The following is a 14,948-nucleotide window of genomic DNA, read 5'->3' on the forward strand; positions in this document are numbered from 1 at the left end:
TCCATGCTCATAGCCCATCAAGCTCTCAACCAAAGAAAGGTAGAAAAGTGCATTGATAGTGCTTATTATGAATGTACAACGAATCATTGAAAGGAGCTTATCAACAACTAATATTAGCAAAGGTTTTGTTCAAAGTGTGGATTTGTTGAAATAATAATTTGTCTTTTGATTAATACATTGGCTTTTTTGGATTCACTTTTAACATTTTTCTATTAAAGTGAATATTTCTATTCTATTTATCCTTTATTTCATGCCAACGTCTAGTACAAATGATGATGCACACTTACTATTAAGAAATTTCTCCATATCCTAGTGTAGCAGTGAGGCTCAAAATTAAGTTTGAGCCTAATACAAATGATGACGCACACTTACTATTAAGAAATTACACTTACTCCATATCCTAGTGTAGCGGTGAGTCTCAAACTTAAGTTTCAACCGTACCTCCACTTATGTCCAACCTTGGGGATGTCTTCCAACACAAGGCACAATCTCAAGTTGAGCAATCTTTACGTTGCCCTTGTAAGTGAGGCTCAAAGTCAAGTTTGACTCTTATGTTATGGTTCCTAATTCATTATGGTACATCAGTCGAAGTTTAGTAATCTAAGTTTGGATACAAAGTATATGTGTAGATATAAAAATGACTAGTATTGTATTAGCCTTGTTGTATTATTTAAATCCTAAAAGTAATAGCATTTTATTTTAATCTTACAGATATATACAAAGAAGGGAAAGACGAAGATAACATTGCTCAACTAGAACATCATCATGAAAGCCCTACTAGAGAGATCAACTCTCATGATTTAAATGCTAGAAATAATGAAGACAACATGGTGGAGGTAGATCACATCAATGATTCAGCTTTGCAAACATCTTCAAGGCCTTCAAGTGATAGGACTAAAGAGACTAAGGACATTCCTAATTTGAAAGTTAATGTTGAGGTTAGTCAGAATAAAGATAAAGTCAATGAAGAGCTTCAAGACACTTCTGCAACCAAGGAGAGACAAGAAGAGATTGTTGAACAAATGGATGAGGCTACATATGCTACAAATAAAGGGAAAATAGTTGAAATCAAGGACTCTGTGGTGGCAGAGGGTGTTGAAGAAATTGATGAGGCTACATATGCTACGAATAAAGAGAGAATAGTTGAAATCAAGGACTCTGTGGTGGCAGAGGGTGCCAAGAAAACTAAAGGTATATCTTTTTCAATAGGATGTTATTTAAGATGATTTATTCAGCAATTTTGTGTGTTAAAAAGTATGTTTCTCAGCGAGAGTTGTTTTTGCAGGTATAGCTGCTTCTAACAATCACAAGTTAAGTACGCAAGAAATAGAGCAACGTGTTGAGGAGCTACGTTCCGATACACAAAAAAGTAGGCCTCTAGGAAGTTTATATTCTTTTGAGAGAGATGGAGATAGATTAGTATTTCAATCTTCACCAATCAATAGGGAAATGCAATCACGTCTAGGAGCCATCGTCATAGATGAATATGGGAGCATGAAACGAAAGTAAACTTGTGGATGTTTTGTTGTAATTAGCTCTCATTGATAATATAGGATCACTTGTTTTAATATTGTTAAGTATGTAAACACATTAAAGTGTTATCATTCTTCTGTATTGTATGCAGAAAATATTCCTCGTGCAATCACCATAAAGAAACATGCACTTATACTTGATCTTAATGGAGTTTTACTCAACAAGGAAGAGAAGAGGCATCCACAAACAAATTGTATTCGAATTGATATTGGTCGCACCACAGTTGTTATTCGCCCCGGGTGTTTTGAATTTTTGGATGAGATTTGCCAGTACTTTCATGTTGGTATTTGGTCCACCATGCTACACAAGAATGTTTGTGCCTATGTAAACACTCTTGAACAGTATGCACATAAGAAATATCATTTCTTTATGGTGTGGGGACAAGAAGAATGTTATATCCATAATCTTCGAAAAGTGTATAGGCCAGATAAGCCTACTGTTGAGGCTATGTTTAAACCTTTACTCAAGGTTTGGAATCAGTTCCAAGATATTTGCAATAAGAAGAATACATTGCTTATTGATGATAGCCCTTTCAAGGGATGTGTTAATCCAAAAGACAACTGTCTCTTCCCTGAAAGTTTTCAAGGAGGGCACGACTACGTACTGTGCAATGACCTTCTACCCTACCTTTTAAATCTAAATAATACAAATGACATTAGGTCTATTATTTTGCTTAATCGGCTAGGTCAATCTCCTATCACACATGGCCATAATTTATTTATCGATTTTCAAGATGTACTGGAAGAATGGCTTCAATTCACCTCCCTATTTTTGCGAGAAGAAGTGGAAAACTCATCTTCTGCATCTTCACACTTACCATTATATGGTGATAAGCTAAAGTATGTCCAATCAAGAGGGGAAAAAAGAGAAGTAGAATCTATAAGCAAGGATCTAGCAATGTTGGCATCCAAAGCTGGAGTACCATTACTATCCAAAGACCAGCTAAGCTTGTTAAAAGTGTGTTACAAAAGAAGGATTTTGAGTGATCAACACGCTATTGCTTATGCTACTCGCTTGGGATATGATCGTGGTCATCTCATAAGTGGAGTTGCAGCAAAAGCATACATATCAAGGCTACAAAAGGCTTACTTGAGCTTATGGGTAGGATAATGTCTGGTTTCATTAAACATTGAGTGACAGTATAATCAGATTCCAACCTAACCCAAACTAGTTATTGCTGTGCAGGTCGAAGGAAACCATTTCTGAGGTCTAAACGTGCAGTTTGAAGTATGAGATCTGTACAAATATCAAGACTTGTTGGGTGCAGAATGTTTGGAGCCATTTTGTACCTAAAAGCCCATAAGATAGACTTAAGCTTTGGCCAAAACAATGTACTTAGATGGGTTTAGTTTTTGGATTGTACGAGCCAAATCTTTACACTATTGTATCAAGAAATCAAATGCCTTCAAACTTACTGTCATTTGATTATCTCTTTTGTCAATATTTGCAATTCGATTGCAATAAAGATGTGTTTGTTTTTTATTGAATATATTGCCTTGTCAAGGTGTAAGGCTATGAATATCATAATAATTTAATTTGGATAGACTCAATTATCTCAATAGTGAAAATTTTTTATACATCATATTCAATAAATTTGATGAAATTTAGCATTGACAATATACTCGCTCTTTTATTTTTTTGGTTGAACTAATGAGGTATTGGAGCATTTGTCTATGAAGGTTTAAGACCATCCATATCATGGATGAATTTATGTTGTTGGCACATAATATATTTATTCAAAATTTTGAATGTACATTAACCAAACATTTTGTTTTCAACAGGATATGTTGAAGCATATAGCTTTGATTTCAAGTGTACAGAAAACTTACTATTGAGGTGGCACCAATCATTGGTGACTTATGTACCTAGAGGCAAAAGAGTTCCACCACCCCCAGATACAATAAGGAAACAAAGAAGAGTATTGATACTTGAACTCAATGGTGTTTTACTTAAGACCATTGAGATGCAACATGGTGATGTATGTCCAGACTGGGCCAAACATATGCATCTTGTGGAAGAGAATACAAGTGTTTGGCATTTGATTCGCAAAGATGCATTCACTTTCCTTGATTTTTGTATGCAATGGTTTGAGGTATGGATCTGGAGTACTAATAGACTACAAAGGACTCGACGCATTCTTGAGTTGTGCTTTCCTCGGCACCATCAAAAGTTTAAGGTCGTAGCAGGGCATGCAGCATGTCAAAAGACGGATCTTCTTATTGGATATCGATTTGTATACCACAAAAACTTAGATGTAGCATGGAGAATTTTTCATGACCTGGATGGAAATAACACACTAATTTTTGATGATACCCTCTACAATGTAATGTGGAATATGCCCGGAACCTACTTGATTTTTCCAAAGATGTGGAATCAAAATATAGAGGAGCTTCAAAGTTTTTTGGAGACAACAATCAGCGCATGGTTACTTGGTTGGATTTATGCAAAGAACAAACGGGAGTATACTTGCAACACTTTAGTAAATGAAGCAGCTTATGATAGAGAAACTTTGTATGTATTGGAGCAATACATGAGAAAACGCTATGTTTGAGATACAATTTGTACTCAATTATTATCTTGACGAAGGATTTTTGTCTTCGGATAAATTGTAAACTTGAATGTAACAATCTCATTGAATGTAACAAGTGTTCTTTGGCATTATCATCCCATGTTTTTACTTCAATGTCCCTCAAATTTGAGCATATATATCATGATTTATAATCTTGATATAGTGTCTAAGATGGGTTTTTATCTGTGGATCAATCGTAAACTTAGCATATTGTTACTGTCATTGAGATTTACTTTTTGTTTTGTTGTTTCTAACACCACACCCTTTAGAGATCTCTCATTTTTAAGGTTCCTTTTTATAATGATATTTAGAATTCTTTTGGCAAATTAAATAAACCCCATGTTTTTACTTCAATGTCTCAAAGTGGAGATAGTATTTAACATTATCTTCTTCATATGAAAGGTGTTGTATAATCTCAATTAAGTTTAGTGTCACGTATGTATCTATACAACTACAAACAAATACGCCAAATAGTTGTGTCAAGATATAATCTATTGGCACAAAGAGTGCACCAACAAATAGATGTTAGCTCAAACTACACAAAAATACCGAGTTTCCAACCAATCCTATAAGAAATGGGACTTGAATAATTCCCAAAATTCCTAAATTTGTCTTATAGCTTCATAGTTTCACTTAACCTCCCTGTTCACATCCCCTACTTTGATCTCCCAAAACACACGGGCAACTTCCCTTTCCTTGGAAGGATAGGATGATTCAGACAAGTTTGCCTTTAAGAAGGACACTACATCTGCTGTGCACTTTAGAGTTGTGCCACCTTTCTTTAATTGTTCAAGCATCAATGTTCTTTTCACAACAGCACTAGCCCCATCATGCTCTCCTTTGTAAGTTGCTTCTTCATATATACCTTTGTCATATGCATCTTCATCATTTATAGCATCACTTGAATCCATTAAGGGCACTAGAGTGTGATAATCCCAAGATTTCACATGTTGTTTGTTGGCACATTTGTTACATTACCCATGCATGCATGCAGCACAAAAGCACGAAAGTTATCTTGTTGCAAGACATGTAGAATCACATGGGTTGTGACCACAAACAACATGCAGTGAACGTGAATTTGGAATAGCTTCATAGTTTCACTTAACCTCCCTATTTACATCCCCTACTTTAATCTCCCAAAACACATGGGCAACTTCCCTTTCCTTGGAGGGATAAGATGATTCAGACAAGTTGGCCTTTAAGAAGGATACTACATCTTCTGTGGAAATTAGAGTTGCACCATCTTTCTTTAATTGTTCAAGCATCAATGTTCTTTTTACAACAACACTAGTCCCATCATGCTCTCCTTTTCCATGACCACTTGCCAAGAAGTTCCACATCATTCTCCATGCCTATCATTCCCATTGGAATTCACGGTACATCCTACAAGAAGCTAATTAGCCTAAGCACATACTAATGACATGATTAAGTTAAACCTACGGTGGATGGTGCCTAAGTACACTCATAATGATGAGTGTATGCATTAGACTAAAGCTTAATTAGGTTACAAGATTAATACTTGTACTCATGAAGAGGCTTGACCACTTGCCAAGAAGTTCCACATCATCTCCATGCCTATCATTCCCATTGGAATTCACGGTACATCCTACAAGAAGCTAATTAGCCTAATAACACACTAAGCACATACTAATGACATGATTAAGTTAAACCTACGATGGATGGTGCCTAAGTGCACTCATAATGATGAGTGTATGCATTAGACTAAAGCTTAATTAGGTTACAAGATTAAGACTTGTACTCATGAAGAGGCTTGAGATGTGTGCAAGTGCTTGTACTTCCATTGCTTGAAAATAACCCCTTTTATATGGGTAGAGTACATATTTGCTTGAAAATAACCCCTTTTATATGGGTAGAGTACATCTTTGCTTGGTTCTTTCATGTGGGGTAATCCACTTTTGCCATTTGGCTTCCTTGTCACCTACTCACTCCCTGCCTCTACATGTGCTCTATGGCACCAAACTTGTTAACACCCCCCCTTGGTGCCATATCTCTGGGCTACTCAAGGTGGTCAGATGTGAGTTACAAAAGTCATTACCCCTCTTGGGTGCTCAACTGGCTACTCTTAGGTTGTCGGGTATGAGTTACAACAATCATTACCTCCCATGGGTGCTTAACTGGCTACTCTCAGCAGGTGGTCATGTCGATACACACAACAAACAGAGATGATAAGATGGGTTTCTATTCATATGGTGAGCCCTCTTTTACAACAGATAGCTAGGGCAATGGTGGTGGTTGCCTCCTTGCTCTTTAGAAGAGCTGATCTCTGGGGTTCTCTTCATATACTTGGTGGTCAAAGTAGTCCCTAGAAAGTTGCCTTCGCCTTTCTTCAATCTGCAATCTTGTTCTTTAATGTGCTTGAACTTGTTGCAGAAGTTACACTTGGTGGTCAAAGTAGTCCCCAGAAAATTGCCTTCGCTTTTCTTCAATCTGCAATCTTGTTCTTTGTGCTCGAACTTGTTTGCAGAAGTTACACTTTGGCTTGTCTTTGAACCTGCATTCATTTTGAAAGTGCCCTTTCCTGCCACAGTTATGACACTTCAAATTGCTTTTGTTGAACAATGCATGCTCTCAACAGTGCTAGGATTGCTTCCTTTTAATTCTCTCTCCTTCTCCAAAAGAGAGGAGACACATCCATCAAATGTTGGCTCTGGTAGATTCTTCAAGGTTGTGATGACAGGTGCATTGTATTCCTTTGGCATGCTTTTTAAGATTATTGCAACTGCATCTTTATCTCCAATCCTAGTATCTATACCATCTAACTGGGTCATCTAACTGGGTCATGATGCTTTTCATTTTACTGACAAAATGAGCCAAAGATTCATTAAAGTTAATTTTTTGACCATAGAACTCAATCTTCAAGTGAATTTCTTGGTTCTTTGCCTTAGCTCCAAAACAAGAGATTTAATGTATCCCATGCATCTTTTGCGTGTTCCATAGAGTGTGATAAGCCTTGCGTGAAGATGTAAACCAATGAGTGACAATGGTTGCTCATATTTTTCAATCCACCCTTCACTTGGTGCATTCGGCATATTTTCCTTAGTGACTTTCCACAATTTCTTATGCATCCGAAGGTACTTCATCTGTGTAGCCCAGGTGTGGAACCATTCCCCATTGAACTTCTCTAGATGCGAAGCGATGCTTATTGATGTTGCCATAATGATAAGGTCTTACCAATGAGCTTATGATGCTTCAATTGGTAATGTCTATTCTCGTACAACTTGGCAAGTGTGGATGCTTTAAACATAATGAAATGTGAGGTGTGCGTGTGCTTCCAAATTCTAATTTTTTGCTTCTAGAGCTTCCTAATGGTAGCCCCAATGCAAACGTAGTGCTTTTGATGTGTAAACATGCTAAATGCAGCCTTAATCGCTCAATTGTACCTTCAATGCATCCAATTTATTGCTAATGATCCTTTAATAATAGTGATTAAGACTAAAACTCAATGATTAGCAAGGTTGATCTTGGAGGATCAAATTGGGCATGTAGAAGCAACCATTAAAGGGGATTTTTACATGAGGGTGTTGCCCTAGATGAGAGCAAGAGCCTTATGAGAAAAAGAATTAGGTCAAATCTTCAAAAAATGAGTGAAAAACACAAACTACTATCACCTATTATTTTGCTTGTTGTGGTCGCGTCTGTGGATGAAATGGGCCAAGACTTCATTTGTAGGAAGCTTACACCACTGCTAAGCTATCCCTAAAGGGGCTTAGACTAATTTTGAGTAGCCGCAGACAAAAAAAGACTAGTCGGCATTCTAGCGTCGTTTTTGGGTTGTGTAGCAAAAATCTGCCTAATTTCTCTGAGGAATAGAATCACCTAGGGATGGGTAATGTGCTTCTAAAATTTTAAGAGAAATGGTGGCTTGATTGAGGAGAATAAGCTCTTGCAATTTTGGACCACAAGTAGAAGAGAAGGATAAGCTTGATATTAGTGGGTGATTAGTAACTTAAACATACTCATGAGCTGAGATTAACTAAATGAAGTGATTAGGAGAAGCTCTAATGAGAGAGGGAGGCTTTGATACCATGTTGGAATTCATGGTACCTCCTACAAGAAGCTAATTAGCCTAATGACACATTAAGCACATATTAATGACACATGATTAAGATAAACCTACGATGGATGGTGCCTAAGTGCACTCATAATGATGAGAGTGTATGCATTTGACTCAAGCTCAATTAGGTTACAAGATTAAGACTTGTACTCATGAAGAGGCTTGAGATGTGTGCAAGTGCTTGTACTTCCATTGCTTGAAAATAACCCCTTTTATATGGGTAGAGTATATCTTTGCTTGGTTTTTGCATGTGGGATAATCCACTTTTGCCATATGGCTTCCTCCTCACCTACTCACTCCTTGCCTCTACATGTGTTCTATGGAACCACACTTCTCAACAATTCTAGCATACCTTGTAACAAAGTAAAAGGGTCTACAAGTCTTGGGAGCCCCATTTGACCACACCCAATGCCGTTTGGGTGTATTCCCGTGTTCTTGTAACCACTTTGCATGCAATAAGAAATAGTGCTGAACAAAGAGTGTGTCATGGACTCTATCATCTGAAATGTAGAAGGTGCTGGTGATAGTAAGAAATGTGGACCTATATTGTCACATGTGGTGTAGAATCTAGTGCATACTCTGAATTTCATTTTTCTCCTTAAAGGCATAGTTCTCTGCAAAGTCCAGTACTACTGACACAACCACATGAGCAGGGAACTTAAGAATACACTCCTTGAACTGTAGACCTTGCCAACATGCAAGGTAGTTGTGTGTGATGAAAAACTTGAGCTTGCTCTTCAACAATAGAAGAAACTTGTGACATTGCAATTCTTTACATACAAGATCTTTTCTCTTCTTCTTATTTCCCTGCTTGTCAAATGTCTCCACATATTCAAAAATCTTTACAGTAATACTCTTTCCTGTCTTGTTTCTTTGAAGACAACAAGCTAGTTTCTTCACACCACACTCTTTGCAAGGGCCCATTAGACGCTTTGCAAGGGCCCATTAGACACCCCCATATTGCTTACCTCAAGCTATTTTGGGAAAATTGCTGACTCCTCCCAAAGCTATGTGACGCCTGTGAAAGTATGTAATGAAGCTAAACATCCCTGGTTGGTATCACCACCTGCACAAACTGTGTACTTGCATTGACATAAGGCTCCATGGAGCCCAAAACACACAATTGATACAAAAAAAGAACAAGCTTTTGTTTGTGCATATGTTACATTTTGATAGCAATAGAGCCATGTAGGGTTTTGATGGGCCCTACAAAATCTATAGAAAGAGGTAAAAACCAAGTGTTTTGTACAATTAATGTATACTTTTTTATAGGTATTTAGAAATTTTACATGTATTTGATGGTTAAGATGCTTTAAACATGGGCATGCTAGCCATACAAAATCAAGCATGTAGCCATGGTAGAGAAGCCATAACTATTCACCTACACACACAATTAAAACACAAACCATGGTAGGGAAGCTTTAAATGGTCTCTTACATACAAGTAAAACATAAAAAGAACAAGCGAATAGGCCAAGTGCATGTGCAACCTCGCAAGGAGGCTATAAATGGTCTCTTGCACATTACTAAAACATTAAAAACATGTTAAATCTCCTTGTAATTTGTGTGCAAGATTAAAAAATGATATAATCTCAAGACTTCCATGTTTATAAGTGGACACTGTGACCTTTCATGACATGCCCAAACATGTCATTGGTTTGTCTTTGTAAAAGATAGGTTTAAGGACTTGCCTTTATTGGCCATCCCCTAAGCAGGTTATAATGATGTGAATTTTTTTAATAGTTAAAGCACCATGGTCAAGATATTTTATTCAATGCCTAATGAAGAGTGGGTGGTTGTTATGTGAACTTTTTTTATAGTTAAAGCACCATGGTCAACATATTTTATTCAATGCCTAATGAAGAGTGGGTGGTTGTTATGTGAACTTTTTTTATAGTTAAAGCACCATGGTCAACATATTTTATTCAATGCCCTTCACCTTTTGTTTCTCTTTCTTTAGGGTCACAAGTTTCTAACTACTTACATTTATTATGACATGATGAATTGACAAGAGGCTTTGTGTCTTTTTCACACACTTGAAATGATGGTTGATTGCCTAATAATGATCATAAATTGATTTCTTAGTAATAAAACAAGTTGCCAAATACCCATTTATAAAAAAGTGTCTTGCCATGTGTTTACATACTAATCAAAAAGTGTCTTGCCATGTGTTTACACCAAAACCTATCTACACCAAATCTAAAATTTTCAAAAACAAAAACTGTAAAATATCCTCCACCCTTACTTTACTTCATGAACTTCCTTATTATGAACAAAGTGTAGGTCTATCTATTTGGAAATATTCAAATTATCTTTCTCCTTTGAGTCCCTTTAACAAGCATGTGCATCTCACATGCATTGTGGCGGGTTGGTTAAGTGAGAACGCCAAGAGCGCAAAAGTCCTAGTGGGTTCACCACATTCTAGAGGTGCAAGTCCAAAAGATGACATCTCTTGCAATGCAACACTTGTAGGCTAAACACATTGCAAAAAAGCATGTGAAAAAAAAAGTATATGCATAGATTTTGTGATGTTTAAAACATTCTTGTCTCGTAAATAATTAAACTACCCTTTCTTATTGGTGGTGTCATAATTGGCAAAAGTAATTTGCTAATATCTATTACATATTAACCATGGACACAAGGAGAGGAGAGAGAAAAGAAATCTTGGATTTCTAAAAAATAAGAAGAAAAAATCTTTTGTATTGACTCTTTGTATTCAGATTGACCAGCAACGTGCAAGTTGAGTACTAGTATATTCAGATGGGTGAGATGATTTGAAAGAGTCATTTGCAACTTAAAATTAGTTTTATTTTTTATAAGTAAAATCATAAATAACAGAGGAGATCCAATCAGGTATTCTCTCACACACAAAAGGCGGGGGTGGCAGAGCTGTGCGTAGTTATGGCGGGCCTGTACGCGGCAGCAAGGCCTGATTACCCTCCCTCCCTCGTCTCCTTCCTTGCCTCCCTTACCTCTCACCATGAGCGAGCTTGGGATGTTGGCACCGGCAGCGGCCAGGCAGCAGTAGCGGTGAGTCTCTAATATGCGCCCCCCCCCCCCCCCCCCCCCCCCCCCCCCTCTCTGTCTCAGATCCTATTCGTCTTCTTTGGCAGGTCGCAAAGCGCAACTGATCTGAGCGATGTCCAGCTCAAGTATGCACAGGGTAGGGAGAACCTGACGTACGTTTGGACGCCTGCTTAGATGACGGAGGAAGAACTGGAGAGGATCGTGGGAGGGAAAGGTTTGGTGGACCTGGTGTCCGTGGCCCAGGCTCTCCATTGGTTCGACCTTGACTACTTCTATGGCCAGACCAAGCATGTACTGAGAAAGCCGGGGGGTGTCCTGGCTACACGGAGCCCTCCGTGAGCAGCGAGGTGGATGCTGTGTTCTGGGAATTCTACAGGGAATCGGGGTCTTTCTGGGAGCCTGCCAGGCGCACAGTGGACGACGAGTACAGGAACCTGCCCTTTCCTTTCAAGCGTGTGCTGGACGGCATTGATGGAACAGGACCCGTCCGCTTCGAGTCTAAGGAGATGCGAGGGGATGGCTTCCTGGCTTACCTGGGATCCATGTCGGTGCTGCAGTGCGCTAGGAGGCAGGGAGTGGAGCTGTTGGATGAGAGCCGGCAGGATGCCTTCAGAGCTGCATGGGGTGAGGAAATTCGTACAGTCACCTGGCCTATTTTTATGCGAGTTGGAGGTGTCTGAAGATCCATACTGAAGCGAGGATGCTTCCCAGAAAGAAAAGCAGCCTTTTAAAATCTTTGAGTATGATTGCTATATAAACAATTGAATATGAATCATAACATAACCCTCTGTCTTCATCCCTTTCTACCAAGGGTAATCAAGGTACGTGTTCAGTCGTAACCCTCCTGCAGAGATGGATTTTAATGGACATGAAACCTCTAACGAGGCCTATGTCAATTATGAGTGCAGCCACAGTAAGTACTGCCCATGCATATGATGAGCATCCTTATAGGGCATGCTGTCATGCATGGCCTTTTTTATCCACCTGATTGGGCATGTTGCCATGCATGGCCTTTTTCATAATGTTTTCTCCTTTCTTGCAAGCATGGCCTTTTTTTATAATGAGTATATCTGATGGGGGCATGTATTTTCTTTTGGCTACAGATACGGTGGATCATGCTACTACCATGGTAGCATGTGGCAGGCTGTCTGTTTTCATGATAGTATCTCTCTTTTTGCTTCATGATGTGGTGGATCATGCTACTGTCATGGTAATTTGATGTGGCCGAGTCGGACATAGTGCATGGTGAGGTGGATCGGACGAGGCATACAATTTCTATGGTAGTATGGTATGGTGGATGTACTTGTGCATGCTTTTTCAAGATGACAAACATGTGTGCAATTATGAAGGTAGGTAGTCAGCTGCAATCTATTGAAAGATCTTGCTTGCGTGTGAGTAGGAGTAAAGGGTTGGTTGACTATGCTGTGGAGAGCTTTTAGGAATGTGAAAGTTGCACTTTGATTATGAATTTTGTAGCACTAACACTGTTGCCCAAAGAACACTAAAATGTTGTAAGGACTATGTATGCAGGCAGCAGTCTGAAAGACTGCTAGTTGAATAGGCAACTTGCAGGCAATTATTCCAGCATGAACAACACGGGTGACAATACAACATGATCTTTTGAAAGTGACAGGATTATGCAGCTTGCAGTCGATAGGCAAAATGCTCGGTTGTCAGTCCAAGCATGATCCATATTGATCCCACATTTAGAAAGGACAAATAATGTAGGTTTGCATTTCCACTAGGAGATCCTGTTGAGAGAGTTGCTATGTTAATAGAGCCACCCATACCTTTCTTTTGGAGGAGGGTGATAGCTTACACTCATAACTCATGGTAGACTGCTACTTGTAGAGATTAGTGCTTAGTTCAACAAAAGCAATTTGAAGTGTCATAACTGTGGCAGGAAAGGGCACTTTCAAAATGAATGCAGGTTCAAAGACAAGCCAAAGTGTAACTTCTGCAACAAGTTCGAGCACAAAGAACAAGATTGCAGATTGAAGAAAAGCGAAGGCAACTTTCTAGGGACTACTTTGACCACCAAGTATATGAAGAGAACCCCAGAGATCAGCTCTTCTAAAGAGCAAGGAGGCAACCACCACCATTGCCCTAGCTATTTGTTGTAAAAGAGGGCTCACCATATGAATAGAAACCCATCTTATCATCTTGTTTGTTGTGTGTATCGACCTGACCACCTGCTGAGAGTAGCCAGTTAAGCACCCATGGGAGGTAATGATTGTTGTAACTCATACCCGACAACCTAAGAGTAGCCAGTTGAGCACCCAAGAGGGGTAATGACTTTTGTAACTCACATTTGACCACCTTGAGTAGCCCAGAGATATGGCACCAAGGGGGGGTGCTAACAAGTTTGGTGTCATAGAGCACATGTAGAGGCAGGGAGTGAGTAGTGAGGAGGAAGCCATATGGCAAAAGTGGATTATCCCACATGAAAGAACCAAGCAAAGATGTACTCTACCCATATAAAAGGGGTTATTTTCAAGCAATGGAAGTACAAGTACTTCTTGCACACATCTCAAGCCTCTTCATGAGTATAAGTCTTAATCTTGTAACCTAATTAAGCTTTAGTCTAATGCATACACTACTTAATCATGTCATTAGTATGTGCTTAGTATGTTATTAGGTTAATTAGCTTCTTGTAGGATGTACCGTGAATTCCAATGGAAATGATAAGCATGGAGATGATGTGGAACTTCTTGGCAAGTGGTCATGGAAAAGCAGAGCATGATGGGACTAGTGCTGTTGTAAAAAGAACATTGATGCTTGAACAATTAAAGAAAGATGGTGCAACTCTAATTTTCATAGAAGATATAGTATCCTTCTTAAAGGCCAACTTGTCTGAATCATCTTATCTCTCCAAGGAAAGGGAAGTTGCCCATGTGTTTTGGGAGATTAAAGTAGGGGATGTGAATAGGGAGGTTAAGTGAAACTATGAAGCTATTCCAAATTCACGTTCATTGCATGTTGTTTGTGGTCACAACCCACGTGATTCTATATGTCTTGCAACAAGATAACTTTCGTGCTTTTGTGCTGCATGCATGCATGGGTAATGTAACAAATGTGCCAACAAACAACACGTGAAATCTTGGGATTATCACACTCTAGTGCTCTTAATTGATTCAAGTGATGCTATAAATGATGAAGATGCATATGACCAAGGTATATATGAAGAAGCAACTTACAAAGGAGAGCATGATGGGGCTAGTGTTGTTGTGAAAAGAACATTGATGCTTGAACAATTAAAGAAAGGTGGCACAACTCTAAAGTGCACAGCAGATGTAGTGTCCTTCTTAAAGGCAAACTTGTCTGAATCATCCTATCCTTCCAAGGAAAGGGAAGTTGCTCGTGTGTTTTGGGAGATCAAAGTAGGGAATGTGAACAGGGAGGTTAAGTGAAACTGTGAAGCTATTTCAAATTCACGTTCACTGCACATTGTCCATTGTCACAACCCACATGATTCTACATGTCTTATAGCCAGATAACTTTCATGCTTTTGTGGTGCATTCATGCATGGGTAATGGCACAAATGTGCCAACAAACAACATGTGCAATCTTGGGATTATCACACTCTAGTGTCCTTAATTAATTCAAGTGATGCTATAAATCAGTGAAGATGCATATGACAAAGGTACATATGAAGAAGCAACTTACGAAGGTCTCATCATGACGTTTTAAGTGCACATTTGCATGTTGGGGATAATTTTACAATGGAAAAACGAATTGCAAAGGA

The 14,948-nt window shown here is 38.7% G+C and overlaps 1 pseudogene; it reads left to right on the forward strand.

The window, feature by feature from the left end:
- The window catches only part of LOC147634691 (uncharacterized), a 51,484-nt pseudogene extending 39,573 nt beyond the window's left edge, over positions 1-11,911 (forward strand).
- Positions 11,912-14,948: the final 3,037 nt, after the last annotated feature.

The sequence above is a fragment of the Cibotium barometz genome, chromosome 10 (genome assembly GCF_041138505.1).
Source record: "Cibotium barometz isolate CiBa-2024 chromosome 10, ASM4113850v1, whole genome shotgun sequence".
In the NCBI taxonomy this organism is placed as follows: domain Eukaryota; kingdom Viridiplantae; phylum Streptophyta; class Polypodiopsida; order Cyatheales; family Cibotiaceae; genus Cibotium; species Cibotium barometz.